The sequence below is a fragment of the Tenrec ecaudatus genome, chromosome 10, assembly GCF_050624435.1.
Source record: "Tenrec ecaudatus isolate mTenEca1 chromosome 10, mTenEca1.hap1, whole genome shotgun sequence".
NCBI lineage: Eukaryota > Metazoa > Chordata > Mammalia > Afrosoricida > Tenrecidae > Tenrec > Tenrec ecaudatus.
In genome coordinates, this window is record NC_134539.1 from 102,927,240 (window position 1) to 102,946,796 (window position 19,557).

The window sequence follows — 19,557 nt, forward strand, 5'->3', positions numbered from 1 at the left end:
GCTGAAAAAAAAAAGATGTGTTGTTTATCTTAAATTCAAATTTAACTGGAAGTCCTTGGTTTTATTGAGCAGCCCTGCACCTGGTTTGTGTCTGTCTTTTTATTAAATCATTGCTCAAAGCCATCTTCTCAAGGTTGTTGTCTCTAGACTTCTGTTTAAAATTGCAACACAATCAGCTCAGCTCTGAGAACATGTTTCCGTGTTAGAGCTTGCACCTTCTTTTTGAGAGACTGAAGAGCCCTGGTGCTGCTGTTGGTGTGTTAGTCTGCGTGAACTAGGGAAACAAATCCATAGAAACTCACATACTCATATATATAGATGAGAATTTTATAGAAAGAATAAGTATACATAAAGGGTAAGTATACATATATATGAGAGTTTTATATAAAGGATGAGTATACATTAAGAAAGCATCCTAACCCAGTGCTGTCCAAGCCCATAAGTCCAACATTTGTCCCTATGTTTGACACCAATCTACAACATCCTCCTCAATCTCACAAAACACCCACAATGACGCCGAATGTAGGAGGAAAGTCGAATCAGTAATGTGTAAACATCTCAGCGCTGGCAGGGGTCTCCACACGGCTGCTCCAGCACCCAGGGCTGCATCAGGGTAGGTCCATGTGGCTTCTCCTCAAGGCTGCCTTTTAGGAAGTGAGCCCTGCCAGCTAAAGCAGGGAACTCATTAGGTGCCTTGGGAGACCCAAGTTCAACATCTAGCCAAAGTGCCAAATGCACAATGGATGCTTGCTTGCTCCAGTTTTCAGCAGAATTTCTGAACTTAGACAGACTAGGAAGAAAGTCTTGGTGATCTTATGAAAACCAGTTATTGAAGCCCTTACATATACATAAGAACAGTCTACTCCACAAACAGTCCTGGGGGAGGGGCAGGACTGGGCAGTGTTCTGTTCTGGCCTGTATGTGAATGGTGTCTCTGTGAGGCCAGGTCCAGTGTAGGGCAGCTAATTTCAAAGAGTCAGCCCTAGTGCTCACTCTTCTCCTTCATACTCATTTTTGTTTCCTTCCAAAGCTATCACTTTTGGACATCCTATATATATATTTATTTAAATCATTTTATTGGGGACTTGTACAATTCTTATCACAATCCATTCATCCATCCATGTGTCAAGCACATTTATACATTTGTTGCCATCATCATTTTCAAAACTTTTGCTTTCTACTTGAGCCCTTAATATCAGCTCCTCATTTCCCCCCTCCCTACTCCCCTATTTCTTATCAACCCCTGATAACTTATAAATTATTATTATTTTGTCATATCTTACACTGTCTCATGTCTCCCTTCACCCACTTTTCTGTTGTCCACCCCCCAGGGAGGACGTTATATGTAGATCCTTGTAATAGGTTCCCCCTTTCTAGGTTCCCACCTTCCCTCCACCCTCCAGGTATCACCACTCTCACACCTGGTCCTGAAGAGTTAGATCTGTCCTGGATTCTCTGTGTTTCCAGTTCCTATCTGTGCCAATGTACATCCTCTGGTCTAGCCAGATTTGTAAGTTAGAATTGGGATCATGATAGTGGGGGGAGGAAGCATTTAAGAAGTAGAGGAAAGTTGTATGTTTCATCGTTGTTACCCTATGCCCTGACTGGCTCATCTCCTCCCCACAACCCTTCAGTAAGGGGGTGTCTAGTTGCCTACAGATGGGCTTTGGGTCTCCACTCTGCACTCCCCTCATTCACAATGATATGAGTTTTTGTTCTTTGATGCCTGATACCTGATCCCTTCAACACCTCATGGTCACACAGACTGGTGTGCTACTTCCATGTGGGCTTTGTTGCTTCTCAGCTAGGTGACCACTTGTTTATCTTCAAGCCTCTAAGACCCTAGACATTATATTTTCTGATAGTCGTGCGCTATCAGCTTTCTTCACTACATTTACTATGCACACATTTGTCTTCAGTGATCCTATCGGGAAGGTGAGCACCCACTGATAAGATTTTTTGTTCTTTGATGGACATACTATATTTTTTACTTGTTCATTGTCCCCTTTAAATGTTAACTTCATGAGGACAGATTTTTTTTTCCACTGCAGGACTCTTAGAACCTGCAAAGTACCTACTGTTTAGCACGCAACTAGTGTATATTTGTTAAGGAATAAACAACTAACAGTAGGGATGAGCATCCCCTGGCTGTAGGCTAGTGGCTTGTCAATAACAGTGAAACTTGGATAAATATAAAAGCTTTCAGAGCTGCTTCTGACTCTCGATCTTCAAGCTGTGAAATAAAAACAAGCAAATAAAATAATAACACAAGTAGATTCTAATTCATTACAAATCTGTTTGTCAGAAGAGGACTCTACTCCCAAGAGTTTTCAATGGCTGCTTTTTTAGAAATAGGTTAAAGTGTTCCTCAGCCCTTGGCCTCACTTTTTTTTAAAACCTTTCCTCCCAGGCCGGCAACTAGTATTCTAGCTAGTTGAGACCCTGTTAAGCTACTGCAGCTGAGCACGCAAGTGGGTGGGGTTGCTTCCCTAGTGAAGTGAGTGCCTACTTTCTGAAACCAAATTCACTGACATCGAAAGCAACCCTGTAGGACAGAGTAGAACTGACTCTTGAGTTTCTAAGATCATAATTCTTTAGGCGATTACAATGTCTCATTTTTCTTCTGAGAAGCAGCTGGTAGTTTCGAGGTGCTGACCTTACAATTAGCAACCAAATGTCTAACCACTGTGCCACCATGGTCCCTAGTGCCTACAATAGGGGCCTACAAAGAGGGCATGCAGTGAGAAGTCTCTGATTGATGAGGAAGAGAAAATCAAGTCCAAGCTAATAACACATGTTCATGCTTGCAAATTTAAGGATACACTCTAGAGAGTCACCAGCTCACCAGTGGCAGAGCCCAACAGCAGAGAGGAAGCTGTTAAGAACACAGAAGGGGTGCAAGATTCATACCCTTAAAACTGGGTTGATGCTCTGGACCCTGCACTCTTGCCTGCTGAATTACAGAATTTGGCATTATCTCATCATCTTTTTTGCCGGGTGGGGAACAGAGAGTAAGTTTACTGAAAGGGATACTTTGCAGAAGAAATCTGAAAGGCCCTTAAAAAAAACAACCCTCACTACCATGCAGTCAATGCTGACTCATAACAAACCCCCTGTGGGTTACCAAGAGTACAACTGTTTACAGGAGCAAGCCCTTAGCTAGTCTAAAAGGCCCTGGCAAAAACATAATGCTGGATCTTATATTGGATGATGGTGGACTTCCCACCAGAGGCTGGCTTTCTGGAGGGTCTTCTGCTATTGGCTGGTCCTCTTGTCTTGCTCCTCCTTTCAGGTATGCATACTCTGGCACGCTATCAACTGGGTGCCCAAGATTTCATGCTGTGCCCTTGTCCATTCAGTCACTGTAGGGTTGTACGGATATCCTATCTTTCTTCCCCTGGACATTCCATTATCTCCAGTATCTCTGGTCTCTTCCATTGATAAATAAATGTTTCTTAGTCTGCGCTTTACCTTCCTTTTGCTGGAGAGGTGAGGGAGGCACTTAACATCCCTGCCCGTTTTGTAAAAGCCAAAGCCCCCACCCACTCAAGCATCTATGGGCTTTGCTGATTTCTCTGATAACATTTCTGCTTCACCTGCCTCTGCTAACTGACACCCTGGTTTTCTTCTCTCCATTATCACAGATCTGTCCTGGAGGAAGCACGACCAAAATGTGCCTTAGCGTTGAGGAAGGTGAGCCTTTGACTTTGGACATGTTCGCAGAAGAGACCTGTGCTTGGGAAAAGAACGCAGGCTTGGTTGGATAAGGCTTGGTCAGGGGAAAAGAGAAAGACCCCCAATGAGATACACTGACGCAGTGACTGCAACATGGGCCCAAACAGCGCCATTGTCAGAATGGTGCAGCACCAAGACATGCTTTATTCCGTTGCTCCTGGGTCACTCTGCATGGACAGCAAAGGCTGTTGCCCTCCCACCCCAGGCATCCTGGCATTAACTATAGTTTCCGAAAAGTTCTCAATTGGAGGATTAAAAGAGAGAGAGGGGGAGCGTTTCGAATTGTCGGCTACTCTGTTGGTAATTGTTGTTGGTGTTGGTTGCCATCAAGTCCCATCCAGCTCCTGACAACTCCTGGGCTATTACTTCATCCCGTGCCAACTTCATCATCTCAGATTCCATCTTTGTGGCTGGTGTGTCAATGAATATCTGTGAGGGTTTTCCTCATTTCCGATGACACCCCCACCCACTTTACCAACCACAGTGTCCTTTTCTAGTACTGATTGGTCTTTCCTAACAAGGTGTCCAGAGTGGGTTGATGTTTCACCATCCTGGCTGGTGAGAAACTTTCAATCTATTGGTGACAGAGCAATATAAAAAATTGTACACATGCATTCCAGGATGCACACCTTCCTGACACGATTGCTGAAGAAAAATTGTGCATAAGAAAATGTGGTGAAGAAAGCTGATGGTACCTGGCTATCAAAAGATATAGTGTCTGGGGTCTTAAAGGCTTGAAGATAAACAAGCAGCAGCCATCTAGCTGAGAATAAAAGCCCACATGGAAGAAACACACCAGCCTGTCTGGCAACAAAGTGTAAAAGGGACCAGTTATCAGACATCAAAGAACTAAAAATCATATCAGTGGGTGTCCACCTTCCTGATATGATCACTGAAAAGAAACGTGTGCATAAGCAAATGTGTTGAAGAAAGCTGATGGTTCCTGGCTATCAAAAGATATAGCATCTGGGGTCTTGGAGGCTTGAAGATAAACAAGAGGACAACTAGTTCAGAAGCAACAAAGCCCACATGGAAGAAACACACTAACCTGTGTGACCATGAGCTGTTGAAGGGACCAGGTAGCAGGCATCAAGGAACAAAAATTCATATCAATGTACATGTGTGTGGAGAGTGGAGACTCAAAGCCCATCAGTAATGGGTGAGTGCAGAGAAGAGACTCAAAGCCCATCAGCAGCCAATCAGACAACTCCTTACTGAAGAGTTGTGGGGAGGAGATGAGCCAGTCAGGGTGCAGAGTAGAAACAATGAAACAAATAACTTTCCTCTAGTTCTTAAATACGAACCCCCCCCCACTGTCATGATCCCTATTCTACCTTACAAATCCAGCTAGACCAGAGGATGTACATTGGTACAGATAGCAATTGGAAACACGGGGAATCCAGGGCAGATGACTTCTCCAGGACCAGTGGTGAGAGTGGCGATGCCTGGAGAGTGGAGGGAACATGGCATAGAAAGGGGAAACTGATTACAAAAATCTACATATAACCTCCTCCTTAGGGGATAGATAGCAGAGAAGAGGGCAGGGGGTGACGTTGGACAGTGTAACATATGGCAAAATGATAACAATTTATGAATTATGAAGGGTTCATGAGGTGGGGGGAGTGGGGAGGGAGGGGGGAAATGAGCAGCTGATATTAAGGGCTCAAGTGGAAGGCATATGTTTTGAGAATGATGATGGCAACACATGTACATATGTGCTTGACACAATGAATGCATGTATGGATAGTGATAAGAATTGTACGAGCCCCCAATAAAATGATTTTTAAAAATTGTATGCATGCATTTTGACATTGCCTCTTCAATATTAGTTCACTAACAAATGCACGTGTTTTCCATTAATTCCCCTCTCACAAATTCATAGTCCTGAAAACTTTTGAGGGAAAATTTCTTATCATTTTCTATTTATATTCTTCCTCTTATCAAAAAGGAACTTGTACCTCCTTCCTAATCCTTTTCCGTTGTTGCTGCTGCAGAATATGTCATTTTCATGGCTTTTTCTCTATAACTTGATTAAGAGTAGCTGTCTTAGTTATCAAGTACTGCTGTAGCAGAAATACTAGAAGGAGATGATGCCATCAGATGTTTAGTTGCTCCCAGTTTAGGAGGCTAGAAGAGACAGCAATAAAGGAAGACAGCCTCTCCATTGGCTATAGGGCCTAGAGTCTAGGGGGAAGTCCTTGACTCATTTCAGCTCATTTTCCTTCTTTGGTGATCATCCTGTGATATGACAACTATCTTCCCTCATGTCTGTTTGCACACTTGCCAGGCTCCTTAATCTGCTTTTCTAGCTCTCAGGAGAGCTTAAGCACACCTTAAAGTAAAACTGCCATATTAAAATAGCAGAGAAAATTGATTTCCAGCTGGGAGTATATCCATAGATACAGGGTTTAGGAAATACAACTGATATTTTAAAGAGAAACGGATGAGGGTGATGAAACACAATTCAATCCATAAGATTACCTATGTTGGGTTTCTGGAGTGGTTTATACCTCAGTTTTTGCTTTGAAAAGCTCAAAGAATTCACGGAGCTGAAGCCCTTTTGTAAATCCAAGTGACTTTTATGAGGAAAATAGATTCCAGGGGCCATGAACAGGAATTCCCAAAAGAGTGCCCTGAGAGAGAGGCCTAAGAGGGAGTTTGGACTCCAGGGCCAGCGCGGTGCGTGTGCACCCCCACCCTCCAAACTGCAAGAGCACACCCAAACGGACAAGAGGGAGTCAAAGAGGAGTCAAAGAGAATTGGCCTTCCTGTGGCTGACGTCCATCTCCTCCAGCTGGGGAGGCATGGTTGAAGGTATTGGCCCACCTTATTGGATAAGTTTAGGCTCCCCTGTGTGATGTCATGTGGCTGGCCTAGTCTGTGTGCCCAGGTGGATCTCTAGGGGAGCAGTGGGGGGGTGGGGGGACTGGTGTCCAAGCATGTTCAGTTTAGATTCTTCCATAGGTGTCTAATGGGTGCCTGATTTCTTTTCAGCCCCTTTGTTGTGGCCTTATACAGGTGCAGGCACCGGGGAGATGAACCCCCCTTAGTACCTATTCTGGATAAACTAACACCTAGAGTCAACACTAATGCAAATTGAAGTTCTTAAGTGATTTCTTTCTATATGTAGAAGTAGTCACTTTGTTGGGCTACTAAAAAAATCTGGCTATGGTGTTAAAATAAAATAATGGAAAGAGAAAAGTTATTATAAAATTAGTTGGGAAGAAGAGACCTAAGAGAAAAATGGGAGGAATTTTTCAGTGAGAAAAAGAAGTTCTATATTATGATGACAAATAAGAAGAGGAATTTCATTTCCTGGCTGTATCACTTAGCTATTATGACATACAAACATCCTCAAATTCAGTGTCTTAAAACAGCAAACATTTGTTATTGTTCACAAGTCTGCCAGGTTGCTCCTTCGTGATGAAGTGTCCAAAGTAAGTGAGTTATAAAGTCTTGCGATTCTTGTGTCTAAGGAACAGTCTCTTCATATTTTACTAAGAGTGATTTGTTCATTCAGAAAGACCAGCATGCATTCAAAATCCATCAGTACCCTAGTGTGAACACTTCAGCTCTCTTTCTCAGTATTCACATTTCATATGCATTTTAGGAGCCCTGGTGGCATAATGTTTGCACATTGGGCTGCTAACTTCAAGGTTGGTGGTTGGAAACCACCAGTGCTCCATGGGAAAAAGAAGGAAAAGAGGAAAAAGAGTATTTCTACATCCATAAAGAGTTATAGTCTAGAAATCCACAAGGGCATTTCTCCCCTATGCTAGAAGGTTGCTCTAAGTCAGAATTGACCCAATGATAGGGAGCTGTTGTTGTTTATGAGGCTAATGAAAAGGATATAGAATAAGTCTGGTATATCTTAGTCATCAAAGTGATACTTTTTCTTTCTAATAATTATAAAGATGGATTTTTCAGCAAATGTGCACAATGTAATATCTCATTTGATTTCTGGAGTATTTGTTTCATGGATGGTGATTACTGACCCAAGTAGAATGCAATTACTTTTAAGATAATGTAGAGCCTGCTATTTTCTTACAGTACTAATGAATTTGAGAGGGGCATTAAAAGAATATAATATTTGATAAATCAAAGGTTTAACAAAATTCAGAGATATCTTTTAAAAGAAGGATTTACATAAGGGGTACAACAAAGGACACAAACATCATGAAGATGGGACAGGACCAGGCAAAAATTTCACTCTGTTAGAAGTAACATCACCATAGTCATATGAACAAATTTCTAGAAACACACTATCTACACAAATTAACACAGATGGATGTAGAAAATCTTAAACTCATAACAAAAGAAATACATCAGGTCATTTAAAAAGTTCGAACAACCAAAAAGGTCCAGGGCCAGATGGCTTCACCAGAGAATTCTACCAAACATTCAGACAAGAATTGAGACCAATTATATACAAATTACTCCAGAATTTAGAAAAGGGCATCAACTCCCACACTCATTTTCTGAAGTAAGCATAACCCTGGTCCAAAACTACATAAAGATAGAGAACTACAGATGAATATCCCTGGTGAAAAAAGATGCAAAAATTCTCGACAAAATACTGGCCAATGGAATATGCTTCAACTATATATACACTTCATGATCAAGTGGGATTGATAGCTGGCAAACAAGTATTGTCCAACATTAAAAATTTTTTTTAAATCAATGTAATCCACCACATAAATAAACCAAAAGAACAATATGATCACACCAAGCAAAGCAGAAAAGGTATTTGGCAATATATAATACCTATTTATGATAAAAAAACACTCAACAAAAAAATGAATAGAAGGGAAATTCCTCAAGACAATAAAAGTCACATATATAAAACCAATGGCCAACATCGCACTCAATGAGGAGAAACTGGAAGTATTCCCCTTGCCAATGGGAGCCAGAGAAGGATGTCCTTATTGCTGCTCTCCTTCAACATTGTGCTGGAAGTCTTAGGGCTACTAGAAACAAAAAGAAATCAAATTAATCCATATTGGCAAAAAGGGAGTGAAGCTCTCACTATTTGCAGATGATTTTATACATAGAAAATCTCTAAGAATGCACACATACACAATGTTGGGCACAATCAAAAGAAATATGGGAGGATACAAGACTAACACACACAAATTCATCAGATTCCTTTATACTAAAGAAAAGAACTCTGAAAAAGAAATAAAGAAAACAATACCGTTTACAAGAGTGACAAAAATTGCCATATTTAGCAATAAATCTAACCAAAGAAACAAAAAAGTTGCTGTAAGACAACTACAGAACACTACTACAAGAACCAAAAGACATCTACATAGATGGGAGAATATTACAGGTTCATGGATAGGAAGATTTAATACTGTGAAAATGGCAATGCTACCCAAAGCAATCAACAAATACAGTGCAATTCTGATCCATATACCAACTTCATTCTTTAAAGAAACAGAAAAATTAATTACTGCCTTGATGTAGAGATGAAAAAGACCCAGGATAAGCAAAAAAAAAAACATCTTAAGGACAAAATAGGAGGCTTTTCGCCTCCTGATTGCAAAAACACAGTTACAATAGTTAAAACAGCCTGGTACTGGTACAATGACAGATACACAGACCAATAGAACAGAATAGAAAACCTATAAATAAATTTACCCAACTGATATTTCACAAAAGGCCAAAACATATTACATGGTATAGATATAGTCTCTTTGACAAATGATGCTGACAAAATTGGTGTTCTATGAAACCCATGCTTCACCTCATGTACAAAAATGAACCCAATGTGGATCAAAGACTGAAATGTAAATCCCAAAGCTATAAGATCTTCACTGAGAAAATAGTGACTAACTTAAGGACTCAATTGCAAGGCATGAACATACAATTGCATATTATGAAGGGAGTACACAAGTTAAAAACAAAATAGATGACTGGAACCTACTAAAAATAAGGCACTATGTGCATCAAAAAACTTCTTCAAAGGTGTAAAAAGATAAACCACAGGGGTGGGGGGAGTTTGTCAACAACAGAAGAGACAAGGGACTAACCTCTAAAATCTATAGAAAACTGCAACACTTCAATAAGAAAAAGACTAATAACTCAAAATTGGGCAAAGGACACAAAAGTAACTCATGAGGTGGGCAGAGTTTATGTAAGAAGACATCCAAACAGTTAACAAGCATATGGAAAATACTCATGATCATTAGCCATCTGGGAGATGCAATTCAATGATAACAGCCAACAATGATAGTCAAGTTCAAAAAGACAGAAAATAACAAATGCTGGTGGGCTGCAGAGAGATTGGGACCTTTGTACCCTGCTGGGGGGCACTGTACACATGTGCAATCACAGTGGAAAGCAATATGGTGCTACCTCAAACAACTGGAAATAAAAGTTCCACATGATTCTGAAATACCTTTGAATTAAAGAAATAAGACATATAACAGGAACAGACATAAACCCACCCATGTTCATTGAAGCATTGTTCACAATAGCAAGAAGATGGAAAATACCGAAATGCTCGTCAATATAGGAATGGATAAAGAAACATTGATATATACACACAATGGAATACCCTACATTGCTTTAAAAACAATGATAAAACCACGATGTACCTCATGGCATGGATGCACATGGAGAACATTATGTTGAATGAAAATACCCAGTCCCAAAAGGACAAATATTAGATATGACTACTGTTATGGTGGGGATAGGGGTGGACAGAGAATAAACACTTTCATATAAAATGAAACATACTTTGGAGTTTTCCAAAGGCATTAGGGTGTTGGGGGGTGGGGAGGTTGAAAGAGAGGAAAGATAAAGCAATGGACTAATCAGTTATTGGATATTAACTCGGAGTAAAGTGGAAGATGATGGTCCACAAGAGAGAGAAGAAAAATCAAGGAGCCAGGAAGGGTAAACAATTGGTGAGAGGGGTTGATTAGTAGTTCAAACTGTTGAACACAAAGTTGATGATCTGAAATATAAAGCCCTGCCTAATTTACAATTTTTATTGTTAAATAATTTTTAATAGATTACCATAGTCAGACATCACTTCCATCCTGGAGGAACAGATTGACTAGTCTTTATATCTGCCTTCATCCAGCAAGTTGGCCACATCTTGTACACACTGCTCCAGATTCACAAATAAGTGGGCGCACCCAAGGAGGCCTGAGCTCAGATGTGGCACAGTCTCCCTTCTGCTGCATTCCAGAGTGAATTGTGATGGTGGGCAAAATAGAGACCACTCTTCCATTGAGTCCATTCCAATTCATAGCAGCCCTATATATGGTTTCTGAGTCTACCTACCTTTGCAGAGGCAGACAGCCTCACCTTTGTCCCTCGGATCAGCTGTTTTCTTAGGTGCTATTGAGTCAGTACAACAGAACGAAACACTGCCTGATCTTGTGGCTTCTTCACAATGTGACCCCATTGGTCAATGAGTCCATTTGTCTTGTAAAGGGCATTCCTCTTTTTCACTGTCCCTCTACTTACTAAGTCTGATGTCCTTCTCCAGTGACTAATCTCTCCTGATATCATGTCCTAAGTATGTAAGGCAAAATCCATGCCTTTAAGGAGCATTCCGGTTATACTTCTTCCAAGACATATGTGTTTATTCTTTTGGCAGTCCATGGTACTTCTGATATTCTTCGCCAGCATCATCATTCAAATGCACCGATTCGTCTTCCATCTGCCTTATTCAGTGTCCAACTTTCACATGCATACATGTGATTGAAAACACTATGGGTCAGGTCAGGCACACTAATGAAGTGTTGCTTTTCAACACTTTAAAGAGGACTTGGGCAGCAGACCAATGCAGCATTGCCATGCAGTGCATCATCATTCAGTCTCTTCACTGGTGCTTCCATAAGCACTGATGGTGGCTCCAAGAAAGACAAAGTCCTTGGCAACTTCAACCTTTTCTACATTTATCGTGATATTACCAATTGGTCCAGTTGTGAGGATTTTGCTCTTTACATTGAGTTGTAATCCATACTGCAGGCTGCAATCCTTGATCTTCCTTAGCAAGTACTTTGAATCCTCACTTTCAGCAAGCAGGGTTTTGTCATCTGCATATCTCAGGTTGTTAAGTCTTCCTCCAATGCCGATGCGGCACTCTTTCATATAATCCAGTTTCTCTCTTTATTTTCTCAGTCAACAGATTGAATAATCACAATGAGAGGGCCCCACCCTGATGCACACCTTCCCTAATTTTAAATCATACAGTATTCCTTTGTTCTTTTCACACAACTGCCTCTTGATCCACAAGTTCCACATGAGCACAATGAAGTGTTTTGGAATTCCCATTCTTCTTAAGGCTATCCATAATTTGTTATGTTCCACATAGTGGAATGCCTTGGCATGGTCAATAAAACACAAGTAAACATCCGTCTGGTATTCTCTTGTTCAGGCAAGATCCACCTGACATCAGCAATGGTATCACTTGGATCAGTTGGTATGTTGGAACCATGGATCCTGTGATCATCATATCCCATATGTCTTATGACCTCAAGGATCCTTACATCAAATTTAAAAGGTGAGGAGATAGATTCATCTCTTCATGGTAAACTGTGAGGTGAATGGTACAAAGCATGAACCTGGGCAGAGCATGAACGTCTGTTTCCAAATGTGCAATCAAGCACTATACTTGCCTTTCATAATATTTTCAACAACAAAAAAGTTTTATAGTGTTTTGGTAGAGTTCACTAAGTTGAAGGTGTGCATTCCTATGAAATCCTTGGATTCCCCAAAAGCAAATGATATAAACCCAGGAAAGCCAAACCAAAGCTGATCATTTCCAACAAGTGATTCCAGGTAATAGAGACTCTATAAGATAGGTTGTAAGTACCTCTGTGAGTTTCCAAGACTGTAATTCTTTGTGGATGTTAAAAGTCTCATCCTTCTCCCAGGAAGATATACAAAATTCAAGAAACCTTTCTGACAAGTCCTTTTCTCTTTCAATCACCCCAAGCAATCAAAGTCATTCATGAGCTTAGAAATGTAATGAAAGGTGAGAGAGGGAAGACAGGTCACCAACTATAGAAATATAGTGTTGAATAAAAATTTAAATGTGTTCCAAAATTTATTCACAGAATTCTTTTACCTTTATGTTTCCAGGACTAATTTGAGATGTTATCAATTAAGATACAGATTAGATAAACTGAAATTATTTACAAAAATTTAATTTTTTCAAGTCTTTAAAAAATGCCATTATCTCAAAGAGACTTACTGTAAGGTTCCTGTATTCCCACCACATCCAAGATTTTAATATCTTTATCACACTATATTTTATTTCCATAAACAGTTATTATTTTCTAATATACTATGTGGAGTCCTTGGGTGGTGTGAACCATTAACAAGCTCAGGTGCTAACTGAATGACCGGAAGTCTGCACTCCTCCAGAGGTTCCCTAGAAGAATGATCTGGTGATCCACTTCACACACACACACACACACACACACACAAATCAACCATCAAAAACCCTGTGCAGTACCATTCTGCTTTGACATACATGAGGTCATAATGAGATGAAACCGACTTGATAGAAATTGGAGAAGGAAAGCAGCATTTAAAGGATACAGAGGACAAGGAAATCAAATAGATTAAAACAAACAAATAAGCTATAAAGGAAATATTCAGTCTTTTTTCTAAAGTTTAGAGAATGTTGGTTGACCTTAGTTCTATTGCCCCACGAAGTAGTTAGTTTATTGTGCCAACCTGGCTGATAAATATATGTGGGGGTAATTGAAGGGTGAAGGGATAAATAGCTCAGTGAGCCTTGCCTTTCGTGTTCTCAGGTCTCTTGCTTTCTGATGATCAGACCAGGGTGCAGCTGCCTTAGCCAGTTCCCTGCTTTAGCTGGCAAGGCTCACTTCATGTAAGACATACCTGAGGAGAAGCCACATGGACCAACCCCGATGCAGCCCTAGGTGCTGGAGCAGCTGTGTGGAGACACCTGCCAGCACTGACATGCTTACACATTCACTTATTCAGCTTTACTCCTGCAGTTGCCATCATTGTGTGTGTTTTGTGAGACGGAGGAGGACTTTGTGGACTGGTGTCGGACATATGGGCTAATGTTGGACTTGTGGGCTTGGGCAGCACTGGGTTGGGATGTTTTCTTGATGCGCACTTAGCCTTTATATAAAACTCTCTCTTATGCATGAGTTTCTGTGGACTTGTTTCTCTAAAGTACCCAGACTAGCATACCCCAAGCACTGATAAGTGTTCATTATTTGTAAGCATCATCACACCACTCTGGGACTTTCAATCAGCTGCTGTCTTATATCCTATGCTGTTCTTTCCCTTGGTATTCATGCTTTCATCTCTGCTTCCTCAAGTCAGGTCCTCTTTGCCCTTTAAGACTCAGCACAAGAATTGCCTCTTCTTCTCTTTAGACCCCCAGGTCTCCTCTCCAGCAGGGTCGTAGAGCCCAATTTCTTACCACAATGATGTACAGTTCACCTTTCCCCCAATGAACTATGAACCACTGTTGGGGGGTAGGGGTAGGGAGGCAAGAAGTATCAATCCTAATTCTGGAACAAGGGGCTAAAAACTCATTGCCTACAGGACTTTGGCAAGGTCCCTAACTTAAAACGCCAGGTTAGTGACCACAGGAAAAGTATTATTATATGAAAAATAATGTATTGAAAATAGAATTTATAATTATTTCAACACTACTGATTTTCCTATCAAAAATAGTAGTCATTCAATCTCCATGTGCTCCAGTGGAGAAAGTGGCTTGCTTTCCAGGAACTTGACTTGCTGGCAAGACTATTGTTGTTAAACCCTATGCATCAATCCATTGGTAGCTAGGCAAGAAGTAAATTGACCAGGAATCAAATCCAGATGGCCCTGTGTGGAAAACGAGAATCTACCACTAAACCACCACAGCATCCTATGCAAGGAGATAGAGCATGAAAAAGGTGATCATTATTGTGTTTACTCTGTAAATTCTCTTGGCTATGCTTTCACATCTAGACACCTATGTGGCGTATTCTTCTTTGTCCCAGCTGGATATCAGCTAACCATGGCCAAATGCATTAGCTGATAATGGTATAAGGCCTTATATTTCCAAGAGTTATTTAAATTTTAAATGAAGACTCAAGTATGAAAATCCCATTTTCTTTCTCTAATATCCTCCAACCAAGAATCAGAGCATTATGAAATGACAAAGCATGCAATATATTGGAAGTACTCAATTGATCATAGATGACATGACATATTCTCAGTTCCAAGTTGCATCAATTAATTAATTAAATAAATAATGATATATCTTTGTTCCACTGGTGGAGGTTGTCCAGAGTCCCTGTTCACACTCTTTATGCCATCCTAGTATTCTTAAGGAAATAAATCTCATTAATGGGAGAAAATGTAAAATTTTGAGAGAAAGGAAAAGATTTTTTATTAGAAGCATTGATTCCGTTTACTGGAAAGATTCTATTTTAATGTTGGCTACTCACACAGATGAAGTTGATTATGAAGATAGAAATTGTTTGGTTCATTAGGCTTTAATTATAGAGATGAATTATTATGGATGAAAAGAGGGAAGCACAAAATTATGGAGATCGAATTCCAGTTCAATAAACAACATCAAATATCTTTACTAAAGTCATAAGCTTGTCATAATCATTTTTCCCCAATTTAATTTGATGTCTGGTGACAGATGATTCTAGAATGTCCCCAGAAAAATCTTAATGTCTACAGGGGATTAGTCACTATCACTTCAATTATACTTTTCCTCTAATTATGTTTTCTGATGGTGCTGTGGAGACTGATAAGTCTTACTTCCACTTCAATTTGTTTTGAATAATAATGGGAAAGTGCTACATTCCTGTTTTGCCACTATCCATGAAACTAAATGGCTTTTATAATAGCTCAAAAGCCTTTAAATGACTCCCCAATGGATGAAAAGTTAAGTTGAAAACCCAGAGTTTGAATTTAACACTAACATAGCTAGGCGAAATATCTAATATTGCTTAGTATTTTGCTACATAAGTATAATAAATATATATAAATTAACCCAATATAAATATAACAAATTATATATAACAAAAAACTAGCCCAGAAGCAACAAAGCCCACATGGAAGAAACACACCAGCCTGTGTAACCATGAGCTGTTGAAGGGATCAGGTATCAAGCATCAAGGAAAAAAAATCATATCATTGGAAATGTGGGTGAGGGCAGAGTGGAGACTCGAAGCCCAATCGTAGTCAACCGGATACCCCTTACTGAAGGGTTGTGGGGAGGAGATGAACCAGGCAGGGTGCAGGGTAGCAACGATATAACTTTCCTCTAGTTCTTAAATACTTCCTCTCCCCCTCTCCCCAACTATCATGATCCCAATTCTACCTTACAAATATGGCTAAACCAGAGGATGTACATAGGCACAGATAGCAACTGGAAACACAGGGAATCCAGGGCAGATGACTCCTCCAGGACCAGTGGTGAGAGTGGAGGGTGGGTGGGTGGAGGGAATGTGGGTGGAGGGAATGTGGGGTAGAAAGGGAGAACTGATTACAAAAATCTCTGTATAGTCTCCTCCCTGGGGGAGGGACAACAGAGATTAAGGCGGGGGGAGACGTCGGACAGTATAATATATGACAAAATAATAATAATTTATGAATCATGAGGTAGGGGGAGTGGGGAAGGAGGGGGAAAATGAGCAGCAGAAATTAAGGGCTCAAGTAGAAGGCAAATGTTTTGAGAATGATGATGGCAACAAATGAACATATGTTCTTGACACAATAGATGTATGTATGGATTGTGATAAGAATTGTATGATCTCCCAATAAAATTATTTTTTAAAATATTTAACAATGGCAAAAAATATAAATATAACAAAAACTTATGTGGGAGTAAAACAGTCTGTTTACCATCTCAAATGGAGGCCTTATATATTACTATTACTCAGTTTCTAGGTACATCTCTGCCATCCTATAATTTCCCTTTTAGTATCTGCTTATCTGAATCCGAAAGTTCAAGGCTCATTTCAAATGATACTTTCTTTGTTTTTTTTTCCCCCCCTGAGGAGAGTTGATTCTTCTCCTTCTGATTTTGAAAATATCAGTGGGTTAACTCTTGAGCTGCCAACTGCAAGGTCAGTGGTTCAAATCCACCAGCCATTCCATTTAGAAAAGTGAGGCTCTCTTCTACCATAATGATTTTTGGTCTCAGAAATCCTATGGAGTAGTTCCACTCAGTCCTGTAGGATCATGATGAGTCAAAGCAAACTGATGACAGTTGGTTGGGTTTGAGAGATTGCTCTAAAGGTATTCAACCAGATTTAAAACTCTAAGGACACACACATATCAAAATATTGTGAAAACATAGAACACTTATCTAACAATATTTTGAAAACTGTATCTTAGATAACAGTAAGGTAATATTGTGAATTTATTAAGTGTAATGATATTAAGGTGATTATGTTTTTAAGAGTATTTTATGTTTTACAGATATATAACCAACAGCTATGCTGTTATAAAATGGTCTAGGATTTGCTTCAAATTTGCATAGAAGATATCCGGGGTGGTGCAAACAGTTAATGCCATTGGATAGTCACCAAGGTTGAGGGTATAAGCCACCCAGAAGTACCTCGAAGAAAGGTCTGATGACTGGCCATGAGTGGCTAATTGTTGATTCTTGACATTGTGGGTTCATATATATTCTATCTTTTTATATGTTTGAATCATTCCATTTGGAAACAACTAAAACTTTTGTATACAAGATAAAATTAAAACCTCTAGGAAGACCACAAAAAAACCCAAAAAACCGGAAGGGGCACTTCCAGTCCCATAAGTGCACGGGGGTTGGAAAGTTTATGATTTTCTCTCTCAAGATCTTCCAATGGATGGTGAGGCCGCACGCAACTCAAAAAAAAAAGCTGTGAATTCATATGTTTAGGAATCAAAGATTAATGTTTAGAAAATGGAAGGGTAAGGATATACCAACGCTGCAGAGGGGTCCCTTTAACACCAATGAAGTACACCCCTCCTGGGAGTGTAATAAAACACACATAAACTCAACAGGGGAAGAAGGAAACAGCATTCTGCAGCCCAGCACAGCATCACAGCTGGGGGTGTACTGATGGCCACAAGGTAATGAGGCTTCCATCCCAGAGTTTGTTTTGTTAAAGAACAGTGATTTGGCAAGAAAATCTCCTCTCTCAGGAGATCAGTACGTTTTAATGGTCTAGGGGGGGTAGGAGGTGCAGTCTGAGTTCCACCCTGAGTGGGTTTACAAAGCCGCTCTGGACACACGGTCGTTTGGAAGCAGAGGATCTGAAGAAAGATTATGTTACGTCGTAGCAGGTAGAGAGAACCAGCACAATCCGAGTGGCAGAGAAAGGCCCATCCAACCAGAACCAAGTTGCATTTTATTGATGGAGAGTACCGGATCTAAACATTCGATCATCTGTTCTAGCATGTGTTTACTCAGGGATCAAGACACCTTTCATGTTCAGCACAAGGCCGGTCTCATTGCCAAATCCTCTGTTGGCACAGAGAATAAACAATCCTTATTCTTCAAGATCACTTGCCAAACAAATCTCAAATAGTTAGAGACAGGGAACAAGTTATCTTGGGGTTTGCATTGATTAACAGGCATCTGCGCTGATTAACTGGCCTCTGAATTTGGTTAACTAGCTTCTTCAACAAGGACTAAATGACATTGTTAAACAGTAGAAAAATGCTTATACTGACTGGTCAAACGAAAGTATTTGAGTGTTACTAAGCCCAAGAGTTAACCTATCAAGAGTTTAATGATAGTCACTCTATTGGTCACTCTGACTTACACTGGTAACAAGCTTTGTTTACTGTAGTCTGTCTCTTTATATTAGGATATTATCAATGTGCTGATATAGGAATATTGTTGGAAAACAAAGCAAAATGAAATCCACAATTCTAATTGTGAATATGTCGACGGGTGATAGAAGAAAGAATAACAGCAATGTTTTGTTACCTTAATAGATATCAAAGAGAAACCTTTGCTGTAATAGAGATGTTTCAAAAGCATCTGTATGATAATGGTCGAAATAAAGAGGTGAATCACTATAAAATAGGTCAGGACATACTAAGTGACAGAGTTGTGTAGATTTGACCCAGAGAGCCCTTAATGATTTGTCAACCAGTACTGCACATTCGAACTCCCTAGAGAGATTCAAAGAATGCCTAGGTCCTATTCCTCTGAGATTAGAATTGAATTTGTATTTGGTAAAAACATACTCTTTTATTAAAAGATTGTCCAGTAAAAGTTGAATCATCTCCAGCAGGAAGCTTCTCTCTCTTTTCTTTGATGTGTTATAAAATGAGGACATTGACCTTGCATCGCTCTAAAGTCCAGGTTAGTGGATAAGCACACAAGCTCTAGAAACCATCAGCCTGAGTTCAAGTCCCTTCTCTGCTACTCACTAGGCTTCTGTGGTTGGGTTCCCCATCTATAAAATAGAGGTTCTAGCCATTCCTATCAAAAGCAGTTGCCTTGGGAGTGAAGCATTTGGTTAAAGCATCTAAAATGACTGCCAATGCCATGATGTATAGAAGTCTCATTTTCCATGAATGGAGACCCAGATTTGATTCCCCATCAATTGAATTCATGTGCAGTTACTACCCACCCGTTAGTGCAGGATTGAATGTGGCTATGAAGCTGACCACATTTCAAAGGAGCTTCCAGACTGGAAGTTCTGATGATGCAAGTATCACCCAGAAAAGCCAATGGACCAGAGTGGTCCAATCTTGTTTGGTTTGGGGTCACCAGGGGTCAAGGGGCAATTCAAAGGTAACTAACAATCAGTGATGATCAGTCCTTGGCCCCCATCTCTAAAGGGGTCATGGGAAGAA